Below are 13,831 nucleotides of genomic sequence, written 5' to 3' on the forward strand. Positions count from 1 at the left end.
AACCATCATTATTATGGTTTGAATTGCAGGTGTGAGAATCATCTTGGGTTAAGTCCATAGCTAAGATATGGAACCAACCCAGATGCCCCTCAGTAGATGAATGGATCAAGAAAATGTGGTATATATACACAATGGAATTCTATGCCTCCATCAGAAAGAATGACATTTCCCCATTTGTTAGGAAATGGAAAGGTTTGGAAAAAATTATATTAAGTGAAGTAAGCCAGGCCCAAAGAAGCATAGGTCCCATGGTTTCCCTTATTTGCAATATCTAGTATAAGTATGAGTCAAGCGGAAAAGGTCAGATAATGTGATGTTAGGAAAATGAACCCTTAAATATGTATTTTAATGTTTTCGTTTCTTTCATGCATGTGTTTCTAACACATTTATAAGATTATTTCTTTGTTGCTTTGTATGTCCCTCCCCCACAGTGTAACCCCCGCTTTCACTATATTTGATGTCAGTATAACATGTGGAGGAGATGGAGACAAACAAGTCGTTTAAGGATTCAGGTGGACCTGTTGCAACAATGAGAAGTACAAAATGTCATGTCAAAACCAGCTTTACAATGTCGGTGTGGGGGGGGAGGGGGGTATTATTGGGTGGGGGGAGGGGGGTATAATTGGGTGGGGGGAGGGGGGAGGCAGGGAAGGGAGGTGAAGGGTAAACAAAGGAGGAGGCTGCAATGCTTGGTAAGAAATGTATGCATTATCCTGCCCATGTAATTGTAGCACCTCTGTACAGTATGTTCTCAAATAAAATAAAATAAAATTAAAAAAAAAAAAGCTCAAGGTAAATAAAAGTTCATAAATAAACTATTTTCTAACCAAAAAAAAAAAGTCTATTTGTTTTATTTTTTTAATTTGTTATAGAATTTATTTAATTATGGTACTGTTAATAATATTTTTATTTTTTGAGACTTGTGATATTTTCAGTGAGTTGTTATTCATATACAGACCACTTATTTTTATATGTTGATTTTGTCTTAGGCTGTTTCATGGAAAGCATTCATCAGATCTAAGCATTTTTTTTCTTTTTGGTAGAGGCTTTTTGATCTTTTAGACAGAGGATCAGTCATATGAAAACAGGACAAGATGGCTTCATTCTTTCATGCTTATATGCCTTTTATGCATTTCTCTTGCCTATTGCTCTGGCACATATTTCAAGACAACCTTGCCTCATTTCTGATTGGATATAAAATTTTGCCTGTTTTTCCCCATTCAGCTTAGTGTTAGCCACTGGCCCATAGCAAATAATGTTTATGATGGTATTTGATCCTTTTGTTTATAGTTTATCAATTTTATTGTGAAAAGATGTTTAATTTCACCAAAATATTTTCCTGCATCTAACAAGATACTTAGGTGATTCTTATAATCTGCTTCTGTTCATATGTTATTTATGTTTATTGGTCTCCATACATTGAATTATCCTTACATTCCCAGAATGAATCCAACTGACTGATGTTTTATGACTACGTATGATCTCTTAAATGTTCTGTTGAATTCAATAGAAATATTTTACTGAAATTTTTGCATCAATATTTGTCAAAGAAATTTCCCTATGCTTTTCACTTTTGTGTGGTCTCTTAATTTTTGTACCAGGGTAAAACTGACCATAGAATGAGTTTGGAAGTGTTCCCTACCTTTCTGTGTTATGAAATAGCTTATGGAAAATCATTCTTTTTGAAACATCTGGTTGAATTCAGCAGTGAGTCAGTTTTTTCAGTGTGCTGGTACTGGGGATTGAACTCAAGAACTTGTGCTATCCCTTAGCTTTTGTGCAGTTGAATTTTAAGTTATCTGTCATAGAAATAACCATATATGGGCTGAAGCATTTCCCATATGTAATTTTACTTTGCTTTTGCTTTATCTTTTAAAGAGAGATAGCTCAGAAAAACTGAACACACCCTTCAGTTTCACACAGCAATGCTTGATACACACTCATTAGGGATATTTATTTCAAATTGTATTCTCACAGCTACTATTACAACCATTGAGTAGTAAAACATTATGCATTTTTGAGAAAAAGAAGGGAATTTCCATGTGAATCTTATACCATGTGAGTATCATCCAACAACATATCATTGGGTACTCATTTTTAAGATATTTGCTTTATTGAACTTCTAGAGTGAAATTAAATTAGCTATAGTGCATGAAATGTTGTTCTTTAATACCACTCCCAGTATCCTAGGTACTGCAAAAAAGAATTTTATTTTTATTATTTATCATTGAATGTTATGAGTTGAAAATTTATATTAATATTTTAGTTAGCTTATTCACTTGTATGTCTGGTTCATATACTTTCAACTTTGGTTTGGCTAATTTCAATATTCAATGATGATTCCTTTGAACCAGATGGAGATGTAATTTGTGGCTGTGGTAAAAGTTATATAGGAACACAAATAGCTTCTAGCCACACATAATGATGCCTTTAGAGATAATCACAATAGCTAATAACAAATTAGCAACATATAGCCCACATGCTGGGAATCAGTCTTTTCTCTTGGCAATATTTCAAACCAACCCATTGTATCCACCTTGAAAATGTACTATAGATATCTGAAAATGCTTGCTTCTTCAAAGCTAACATTATCAACACTGAGTATATAATGAGTTTATGGATGACCATTTTCTAAAAATCCGTTTTATTTAAAATTCCACTTAATGTATAGAGTAGCAGATAAAATCATTTTTGAGGACCAGGATAAAAAACAAACTCTACTAATTTTTTGTCTCTTCAGTGAAATAAATTCTATAGTAGATATTAAATCAATTTGAGGAAGGATTTTCATAACATTAAATTCTTAAGATGACTTTTCCTCAAGACAAAAATATATTTTCCTTGTTGATAATGATACCCAATTTTAAAGTGCACATTTGTGCATGGAGGCTTTTGACTGTTAGTTTGGGAGAGAATGTATCCTTGAAGATCAAGGTGAATGGAAATTATAGCATGAGAGATGCTCATGGTGGCAGTAAAAAGGAACCCTGTGCTACTGAATGATCTAATAGTCATTCTAATCTTGATAAAATTACACTTCATAGAGAATTCCCTGAAAACATGTTTGAGTTCTGTAAAATGTATTTTATTCATTTATACAAGCAGCATATCCTATTATATGAGAGTGCCAGATAACACAAGAATAATGTGCTGATGTATAGGTCCTTTGCTTCAGTGACTTCCTGGAACCTATTTCCAGCATCTATTAGTTTTATGATCACATTTGCCACTTCACCCATAATTATCATTATCTTGGAATATTTATTTTGAAGATACACTCTTTTCCCAACTATTAGATTATTCCTCAGTTCAAGTTTTGTCCCTCGTATCGAAACATATTTTACTTGTTTTATAGATGCTCAATTGGTATATCCTTATTCTTTCTTCACAGGACTGTACAGTTTAAGTGAGGCTGATATGATTCCCACTTTTGTGTACCCCAGACTCCACATTTGTTGTAATAATCATCTAACAAATTAATGTCATATTAGAAGAAAACTCAATTTTGTAAGTGAACATATTAAGTCCTAAGATGACATCACATTGAAAACAGGAGACAAGATAGATAAATGTTAATGGTCAGACTTTTTCTTCAGTATTAATAAGTCTTTAATCTTGTCCTTATCAAGGGCTTTGTGCCCTTTCTAAGGTGAATTAAGCCTGTTCTCCATCGCAGGATTTGAGTAAAACGTTAATTATTGATATAATACAACCCTATTATAACATAGCTCATTATTCATGTCAAGTATATTAATATATATTAAAACCCATTTTCCACTGGAACTTGGCAAGGTGCTCTGGGGACACAAATTAAAAATAAAAGAAAAAAAGGCGTACTCTTTTTTTTTTTAATATACCCAGATACATAATGGCCAAAAGATCACCCCAAGTTGTTATAGTCAAATATAACAAAAATCTGAAATGCTATGGAAATCTTAAAGTTTGGTGGAGGCCACAGATTTAAGAGGACATGTTTATTTCTTCTGTTGGTAACCTGCTCGAGTGACACAGGACAGCAGATATACAGTGTTCAGCCCTTCACGGGGTTCGGCAATCTCATCTTTGGCCCACAGTACCATGGCCTGGTCTCAAGAAGGGGTATGCATAAATAGTTCATACAATGCAAGTGGAATGTGTTGCATCTCACTAGGATTGCCGATAGGCTGTTTCAGAGATTTGCAATGGGTTGTCAGTCCATTTCACTTGAATGTCAAAGGACACCTGCAGTACTATTAGCAAAATTCCAGGCAAGATTGAAGGTCTCAGCAAATGTCAATTCCCCTCATCCCTTCCTCAGCCATAGTTAGCAAAATAATCACCATTAGCTGGCAAAGTAAAATGGCCTCGAGGAACAAACAGCACACTGTGCATTTGACAAGGTAAGTTTTACAGAAGGGTCCAATAAAGCATTGGATAGCAGATTTTTTTTTTTTATTGTGAAAATACTGTGCGGAGGAGTTACAATTACACGGACAAGGTAATGAGTACATTTCTTATCAAGCATTGTTGCCTCCTCCTTTGTTTCCCCTTCCCATTTCTTCCTATCTTCTCCCTTCCCCCCCTTCCCCAACCCCTTCCCCTCCCCTGTCCCCCGAAAGTTATAAAGTTTGTTTTCGACAAGAAGATTTTAATGATAGAGTTCCCTTTGTCAAGAAGTGTAGCTATTTGTATTCTTAAAACTCAGCAAGTAATAAATCATATCCATGCTGCTGATGGTAACTGGTAGCATATTTAGTATTTACCATCTATATTTTGATGCTTAGTTTCTAATGATCTTGATTAGAAGATCTTCCTAAAGTCCGGGAGGCTATTATATTCATGTCTCTCCCTTAGAGATGCAAATTACATTCCACATATTTTTGTGGGGGATGACAAAGATAGGCCAAAAGAGGCTTGTTCAACTTACTTATTATTTCAGATGCTATGATTATATTCCAGCTCATGTTGGACATAGTTTTGGATTATTTTAAACAAAAACTTGTCTTTGATATTTAGAAGGTCTGGGGATCTGTTTGCATTTAGCTTCCATTCTGAGCTACAAGAAAGTGAGTCAGAGTTCAACTGTATTTTAATAGCATTATATGTTAAAAGGATGGTTAGGAGTCAACATAAGAAAGTTTTTAGCCTGATTGTGAATGTCCCTGAGTCACAACCCTGCCTTCCACAGCATGTTAATACTCAGTAGATGAAACAGAAAACTCAGACTTCTACCTCATTAGAGAATGAGGGCAAGGGGGAAATGATGTAAATGGTAAACTGTGGGATGTTAATGAGAGAGCTGAGGAAGATGGATCTGGGGAATAGAGGAAAAGAGAGGTCTCTCAGTGTGTTGGTCCCACAGCCTGGAGAAAAGGTCTTACTCCAGCGGCTTCCAAAATACATGTATTAATTTGTAATTCTCTTGGTTCTGTGAAATAAAAGTAATATAAATTAAACAACTAAGGGATGATGAAATTGCTCATTATTTTTAATTAAGAGATTCATAGTAGTATTAAATATATTATTGTTTTTTCTAAGAGTATGGGATGAATTATTAACTATCTCATATCTTTAGCTCAGGCCTATAATGAGCATGTAAGTTTTAATGTTTTGGGAAGATCAAAATGTCAAAATGGAGCCATCACTTTTTCTACCTAAAAAGTAGAATAAATGTTCACTTCCCTCCTCTGGTGCAGATTCTTTCTCCTGTGTCCCATGCCTTTCTTCAAGTCTCAAATCAGAAGTCACATTGTGTCTGGATTGCCTTTTAAACACCCAGAAAACCTGTGTGGTTTGCACTTCCTGATCGATGTGGTTCTCCTCACCACTGGAGTTAATAATATGCTGTTTCCCTGTGAGCCTCAGTGTGGCAGGTATCATGTTTGTCTTGGTTTTGACTAGCAAGTGACTAGCATGGTGCATAAGTAAGCTAAGTGCTTAAGAAATATGTCCAAAATATCAGTGTGTGAAAGTTAAGCTCTTGAAACTCAAAGATGCCTCAAAGTCAGACTCCTGGTGAATGGCCTCTCTTCTGACATAGTTGTTTGGACGGTACGTCCTGAGCTGGTGACTGGACTTCTTGAGCCTCCCTGCTTCTAGTTTCCTGAGTGAAAGAAGAGAAGTCTGTTTGCACTCAGAGACTCTAGTGTTGTGATGAGAATGGTGGAGAGAGAGATTTGGGGTCATTATTATGCCTTAGTCTGTTTTTGTTTTTTTCTAACAAAATAGCGGAGATAAACTAATTCACAAATAAGAGAGGCGCATTCGGGTCATCACAGGTCTGAACGCTGGAAATGCCAAGAACGTGGAGCCGACATCTGACTGATATGTAGTAGGGGACTGCATGCAGTTTCCCAGCCTTGGACAGGGCACTGCATGATGAGACAGAGTCACATCTGTCTGCTCCTTTTATAAAGCCTCTCCTTTGTTGTGGGGCCCGCTCCCATGATTTCATCTAACCTCAGTTACATTCCCAAGCACCCAACCTTGCAAATGCCACTCAGTGGTGCTTTGGGGGATTAAGTCCCTAATCTGTAATTTTAGAGAACATATTCGAACCTTAGTTACACAGGGAGAAAATCTACACTTCCTTGAAACCGGTTCTCCTTTCTGATTGCATTCTCATGCAATGATCCCTGCTTTTGTTGCCTCTAAAGAGAGGATCATACTTGGTTATGATCATAGCCCAAGGAAGAATGTCATAAAATAGATTATTAAAATTTGAGTGAAGAAAAAAGAGCTACAAACATATCACAGAATAGTAAAGAAAACTAAATATTCTGTGAAATAAAGATGTTTTGAGGCAGAGATCCAACAGATTTTAAACTAATATCATTTCCAGGTAATAAGAAAATTGGAATTATCTTGTAAATATTGATATAACTTTCATACAATTTTCTACTAAGAACAGAATGCCTTATGTATCACTTGACTGTATCAACCACATTCTACGTTCTTTGCATTAAAATATGCTATATATGTTTTCGTGATTGCTTATGGCTTAGATGAAGTTTTGCCAAAATCAATAGTGTATTCTAGTTTCAGTTAGCTTTTCCAGATCTCAGGACCTGCTAGGGCTATAGGAATATCACTTTTCCATGGTAGGTTAGATTTCACATAGAACACTGGAAGTAGACATAAAATAAGACACGAGCTTTGGATGTTTGTTTCTTAGTGGTAGTAAGGTTACTAGCACTGCTGCAATAAGACCCCAGAAACTTACATTTATTTGGGAGCTTAGTTTATCAAGTATTAACATATTATTGATTTTTCCAAACACAAAATATTTATATGCCATTCTAGAGAAGTTAAAATTTGTGACAGAAAGTAGAACAGTTGTTGTTGGGTGGAGCGTGGGGGTGGACTCCACAGGAGTGTGAAGGGATGAGGGTTGATGAGGGTGTTAATGTCATAGCTGTGCTGCTACTTAAATAACAGTCCACCTTTGGAAAGTCTGTCAAGATGTGTGTTTACAACGAGTGATTTTCACTAACCACAGAGAGCTAGCTCTCTTCTTCCTGGCTTCCACTGTGAGCTGCTCTGCTTCACCTAGTCTTCCCACCACAATGGACTGAAGTCTGACACTCTAACCTAAAATAAATTTTCCTTTCCTTAAGACGTTTGCTTCATTATTTGAATCACCACATTTATTGCTAGACAAATGACAGAAAAACAACCAAACCAAAGCAAAACACTGAACATCAACAACCACCCCCATCCCCTATAAAAAATGAACAACAGACACAGTACAAATAGAATTCAAATTTTTTTCTTAATTCTCCATATTTGTGAGAGGTTCAAATGATCTTGCTACTTGGGAGGGTGATAATGAAAAGCACAAACTCCTGTGTGTGTTGGCCTTTGAAGTTTCCTTTGTTTATTGTCTCTGGGCAGTTATCACACAGATGTAGTTACACCAGTGCATGGATATTGATTTATCTGTCTTACTGTCACAGCTGGGGACTCATTTTAATAATTTATGTTATGATGCCAGGTGATGATATTCATGAAATTATACCTCTATCACTCTTGTCCTTTCCAAATAAGTAATTAGCATTATAAGAGAATTATGAGAGAACGTGCCAGTTCTGAACTCAGTAACAAAATGGGAATGTCTTTATTTCTAAGAAAGTAATATTTTGTTGTGTGGAATAAAAGAAAATATAAGAATAAGTGCATATGTGAACCATATTGTTGTTTTACTATCTGACTCCAATGCTACAGTGTATTTTGATTCTTTCCTTTCTTCTATTCTGGCCCATGTATTAAAGAACTTACTTCATTCACTGTACATAATCTGTACCCTGATTTTCAACCTAGAATTCCCTTTGTTGGGAGGACTGCACTTATGTAAAGATAAATGTTTAGTCTACATAGGGAGCCCGACTCTCAGGGAACTCTGTGGTTGTCATCTTCACGTGAGAATAACGTTAATGAATCCATGTGACTGGATACTCTCAGGTACTTATTTGTTTACTTGTATTGTATGCTTACTTGTAAATATTACCTTTTGTTCCATACTTAATGTTTATCACAACTCAGTTTATGCTACATACTTTACCTGAATTAATCATCTAATTGTTTGTGTGACTTCTTAAGGAAGACAGCATTGCTACCCATATTTTTATAAATAAGAAATTGAAATGAGTAGGTGTTATTCATGGTGTAGGTGTTTGTCAATGTCCTACACTCAGGTCAATGAGGGGTAGAAGGCTCAAATATCAAACTTGTAATCTTACTGTATTTATATCTTTAAATATCTTACTGTTACATCTTTAAATATCAGCCAGTAGGTAGACTTCAGTCCTTCAGCTGACTCCAATAATACCTCTGTCTCATTCCCTGGGCACTCAGGACATGATTGTACACATAGTAAACTCTTGGTAAAGATTTGAATGGAAATGCATACTTGTAAATTTGTTACTTTTATCCACTAGAAAATATGTATGTATAGAAAATCAGTAATAGGTGATTAAATTAATAAGAAAAGGAAATGATGTTTTCAAAGGATGTACAATGTCACATGATGAGTGAAAAATCACCGATTTACAGTTTTTACTTGAAAATGGGTATCAGGTACTTCAGGAGAATATCCCATTACAAATGTCTGCATTTATTCTCTTCTTGAAAAGCAGTGTTATTTACTGATTAAGTGCACAGATTTTTTTTTTAAAAGACTGACTGGCTTTCATTCCAAGTTCTTCAACATGTGTGAATATGAGTAAAGCACATAAAGATTGTGCACCACGGGGTTCTCAGATGGGAGATGGGGGTATTGATAACTCTTTCTTCATAGGCTAGCTATAAATCTCAGACTGATACTCAGAGAGCTTTCAGGCTATTGACTGCAGCAGAGTATGTTCTATAAATACTTGTTAGAAACAAGCAGTTCTTGTGTTTTCAGGAAAGACATGATGAATCACATGCTATTTTGCCGGAAAGAAAAATGAAATTATGTCATTTTCAGGAATAGGAAGGGAACTGGGGATTGTTATGCGAAGGAAAATAAACTAGACTCAGAAAGACAAATAGAGATGTTTTCTCTCATGTTCTTACACTAGACCTAAAGAAAATGACCTAATTGTAAAAGGGGAACTGGTAGGGGAGTGAAGTAGAGATGAAGAAAAGAGAGGATGAATAGCCCCATGGCACATTGTATGCATGTATGGAAACAAAATAACGAAAAACATCCAAATTAAAATAAGAAAAGAGATGATAAGAAAGAGTAATAAGGGAGTAGACGTAATCAAACAGACTATACGTGGAAATGTCACAGCGAAACTTCTTTGTACCCTTCATGTATGCTAATATCATTTTAAGGAGACGGAGACATGTGTGAGGATGTCCCTGCAGAGTGCTGTGTTAAGAATGTTAAAGGGCACACGTGGTGCTCTAGGCACCCGTGTCAGACAAAAGCCTCTTTAAGAAAGATCAGGCAGGTCACGGCATCCTCTACAGAAGCATGGTACTCTCAGGAATCCCAGAGGTCCCCACTGGTTCAGAGGAGCCCAGAGGCTACCTCTCCACAGAATCTGAGAGAAACATTGCAGCATTTCCTGAGTTGGTTTTTTTTTTTTTCCTTTCCCCCAGCTAGTGTGCTTGCCAAGTTCTTAAATGAGTCAATTTCTTTCTCTCAGAGACCCCCACACTGAGCAAAAATAAAACTGGAAAGGAAAGCATTCCTTGGCTGGTTCTAGTTCTGTAATAGGTACCTCCCCTCTTTGCCCCCCAGTTCCCCATTTCTCCTTCCTTTTCTCTAGCCACTCAGAAGTCCAGCTGCTTTTCTGCCTTCACAATTCTCTGCAAGATCCACAAGGAAGTGGTCTGACATCACCATGGCTGCTTGTATTACCTGGTGTCTGGTTGTTGTTATATGCACTGGCTCAGTGACACCTGGCAGAGTGCGACCTGGGGAAGGAGACCTTTGAGTAATGGTGCTGTCCTGGGGGGGTGTAGTGTATGCGCTGAGAGCTCAAGAAGGTGTGATCTGAGACAGACACTGTGACAGAATATGGTGGCAGTGGGAAGGTGGGGAAGAGGAAGTGGAAGGAACATGAGTGGGGTGAGGAGGGAGAGAGAGGACACGCACAAGATACATACATTCTAAGCACACCCCCAATGATGCACTTTTTCCACCTGAGTCCTACTTATTGCCCCATCCAGCTATGCACTCCCCAATTGGCTAATCCCATGATGAAGTCAATACCTTCAAGTCAATACCTACCTGTCAGTAGCACCACAGGGTGGAGGCCAAGCCTCCAGCACGTGAGCATTCTGTGGGACGGATTTTATGTAAACCATCACAAAGACTTCACCTGCCCAAGTTTGTAAGATTTGAACACAGGAGTAATTTGTTCACCATTATATCACAAGGATCTTTTGCATAGCCTGGAAACTGGCAGACATTTGACAATAGTTACTAAATGAATGAAAGAATAGAATGAATAAGCAAATAAGAAAAATATTGAACCACATTGTGTCTCTGGCTATAGTTAGTAAGAGATTGCATATAGAACTGTAAAAGTGAAATAAGATTCTGAAAGGTTGTGTTTGGCTAGTGGTGGTAGAACCCTAAACCATCCCTAAATCAGATCTTGAGTTGTAAGGCCATCCTTCTTGATGTCCAAGTCGAGGCGGGAGGGACAAGCATCTACATTGAATTTATAAGCATTTTTTTTTTTAGTCAGTTGTGGGGCTTGAACCCTGGGCCTGGATGCTGTCCCTGAATTCTTCAGCTCAAGGTTAGTGCTCTACCACATGAGCCACAGCACCACTTCCAGTTTTCTGGTGGTTAATTGGAGATAAGAGTCTCACGGACTTATTACTAATTGCATTTTTAATTTCTGCTCCATCTTATCATTATTACTAGTGTAAATATATGTTTCTCTGGGTGGTTCTAATTCCTAGAACACACAAGCAGGTTCAATAGCTGAGGCTATAAAATGAGAGAATAATAATCGGTAATGACTCTTAGTACAAAACACAGAGGTATGGAGTACAAACCCATACCTAAAGGAAATCTCCTTGTTTTCTGAGTCCTTCCCATGTTTGAAAGTTGGTGGTCAGGCCATTCTCATTTTGTTCACATACTATGAATTTAGTAATTATTAATTGCCACCAAGATGCATAGTTTTGAAGGAACTACATATTCTTCCTATGTTTATATTTTACCGCTTCAAATTTGGATCCCTCACAGGATCTACTCCCTTAACCATTTTTTTCATAGTATTTTTTTTGTTATTAACTGGACTTACACAGGGCAGAAGAAAATGTCCAGATGATGGCAAAGCCATGCTTTCAGTCATATAGGAAAGTCAACTCAAGGGTGGCTTATTTCCTTCCTTGGGTGACTTGGAAGAGGGGCACCTATTAGTCATGAACTAGCTAGGACATTTATATCAGTGGACAGACATTCACAGACTATGTGGAATTATCGTATTTAGTCATTGTAATTTGTAGAAACACATCCCAGATCATCTGGGTAGCAGAGATGAAGCCGGAACTTCACTATCTTAGTTGCTTAGCAGAGTGTTCTGGAAGAGTTGGTGATGGTTGGCATTCGGTGGCAAGTTCCATCTGTAAGTAGGAATTACTCAAAATTTCAGCCATCAAGTTTTATTTTTTGTTTGTTTTTGTGTTGGCATTTTTCATTTGAGTGCTTTATGTTTCTATCTGGCCTAGTATTCATGAAAAACTCATTTGGTGGATGTTATTATCCATAGTTTGTGTAAAAGAACAATGAGAAATTCATACTTTTACCCTGACCCTATCACAGTTAATCCTAGAAAGAACACTTGAACCTAAATTTGCTGAATAAAAAAAAACTTCCATGTTCTTAACAAATCAGCTATACTTAGGTCAGGCTCAACTTTGAAATAAAAAGACAGTTTTAGTCCTTATGTGAGATTCTTTCCAACATTAATGGTCCATGATTGGATTCATTAATAGTCCATGATTGGATTCTAAGTGTGTGTCTTAAAAAAGGAATCATTGATTTAGGAAGGGGAAAGGGAGGGAAAGCGGGGGAAGAGTGGTAGAGGATGTGGGATTGATTGGGATACTTTCTAACATGTGCAGAAATAGCAATGAAAATCCTCCATATAACAAAAATAATTAAAAATTCTTTAAAGAAGCCAGGCACCCGTGGCTCATGCCTGTAATCCTAGCTACTCAGGAGGCTGAGTTCTGAGGATCACCATTCAAAGCCAGCCCAGGCAGCAAAGTCTGTAAGACTCTTATCTCCAATAAATCACTAGAAAACCAGAAGTGGCACTGTGGCTCAAGTGGTGGAGAGCTTGCTTGAGCTGAAGAGCTGAGGGACAGCACCCAAACCCAGAGTTCAAGCCCCACGACCCACAAAAAAAAAAAGAAAGAAAGAAAGCACTATTTTCTTTCTTTCTTTCTTTTTTCTTTCTTTCTTTCTTCTTTCTTTCTTTCTTTTTCTTTCTTTCTTTCTTCTTTCTTTCTTTCTTTTTCTTTCTTTCTTTCTTTCTTTCTTTCTTTCTTTCTTTCTTTCTTTCTTTCTTTCTTTCTTTCTTTCTTTCTTTCTTTCTTCCTTCCTTCCTCCCTTCTCTCTCTCTCTCTTTCTGTCTGTCTGTCTTTCTTTCTGTCTTTTGTGTCCTGGTGCTTGAACTCAGGGCCTAGGCACTGTCCCTGAGCTTCTCCTTTTTTCTTTTTTTTCCTGGTCTGAACTCTGGGCCTGGACGCTGTCCCTTAGCTCTTCAGCTCAAGGCTAGCGCTCTACCACTTGAGCCACAGTGCCACTTCTGGCTTTTTCTGCTTATGTGATGCTGAAGAATGAGACCCAGGGTCTCATGCATGCAAGGCAAGCACTCTACTGCTAAGCCACAATCCCAGCCCCAAAGCAATATTTTCTGTGTACCTTGCCTCAAGTTTGTAAACTTAGCTGCTTGAGAGGCAGAGATTTGGGGATCCCTGTTGGAAGCCAGTACAGGCAAAGGAAGCCTCCATCTTGGTCAATGGATACAAACCTGGTACTATGTGCCTGTCATCCTAGAAATATGGGCATGCACAAACAAAAAGATCACAGTCCAGGCATGTGCCTGGGCTAGTAAGACTCTATCTCAAAACCCAAAACAATACAAAAAAGCAAAACCACCCCCCCACAAAAGTGTGAGGGCTTGAGTTCAAATTTACTCCTGCCAAAAAAAGTCATCCATAACTAACCCCAGATTTAAAGTACCAATAATCTACTTTCCTTAAAACTTACTTCCTTGTTCTTCCCACAAGCCACAGCTCCTGGGCTCTCAGCTTTGCATATAATTGTCAAAACCCTCTGGTGTCCTGTGGAGCTTTTCAGTTGCTGGAGAGAGGGCAGAGGCCTGCTATTGTG

The 13,831-nt window shown here is 37.5% G+C and overlaps 1 protein-coding gene across 1 annotated transcript in view; it reads left to right on the forward strand.

Annotated features, from left to right (window-relative positions):
• Window positions 1-569, forward strand: part of Lig4 (DNA ligase 4) — a 35,790-nt gene extending 35,221 nt beyond the window's left edge. Inside the window, exon 5 of the transcript XR_011367883.1 lies at window positions 432-569. The gene's annotated coding sequence lies outside the window, so the exon portion shown is untranslated. The remainder of the gene's footprint in view (window positions 1-431) is intronic.
• The last annotated feature ends 13,262 nt before the right edge of the window (window positions 570-13,831 follow it).

This window comes from Dipodomys merriami, unplaced genomic scaffold, assembly GCF_024711535.1.
Source record: "Dipodomys merriami isolate MVZ:Mamm:240054 unplaced genomic scaffold, mDipMer1.0.p SCAF_6, whole genome shotgun sequence".
Classification (NCBI taxonomy): domain Eukaryota; kingdom Metazoa; phylum Chordata; class Mammalia; order Rodentia; family Heteromyidae; genus Dipodomys; species Dipodomys merriami.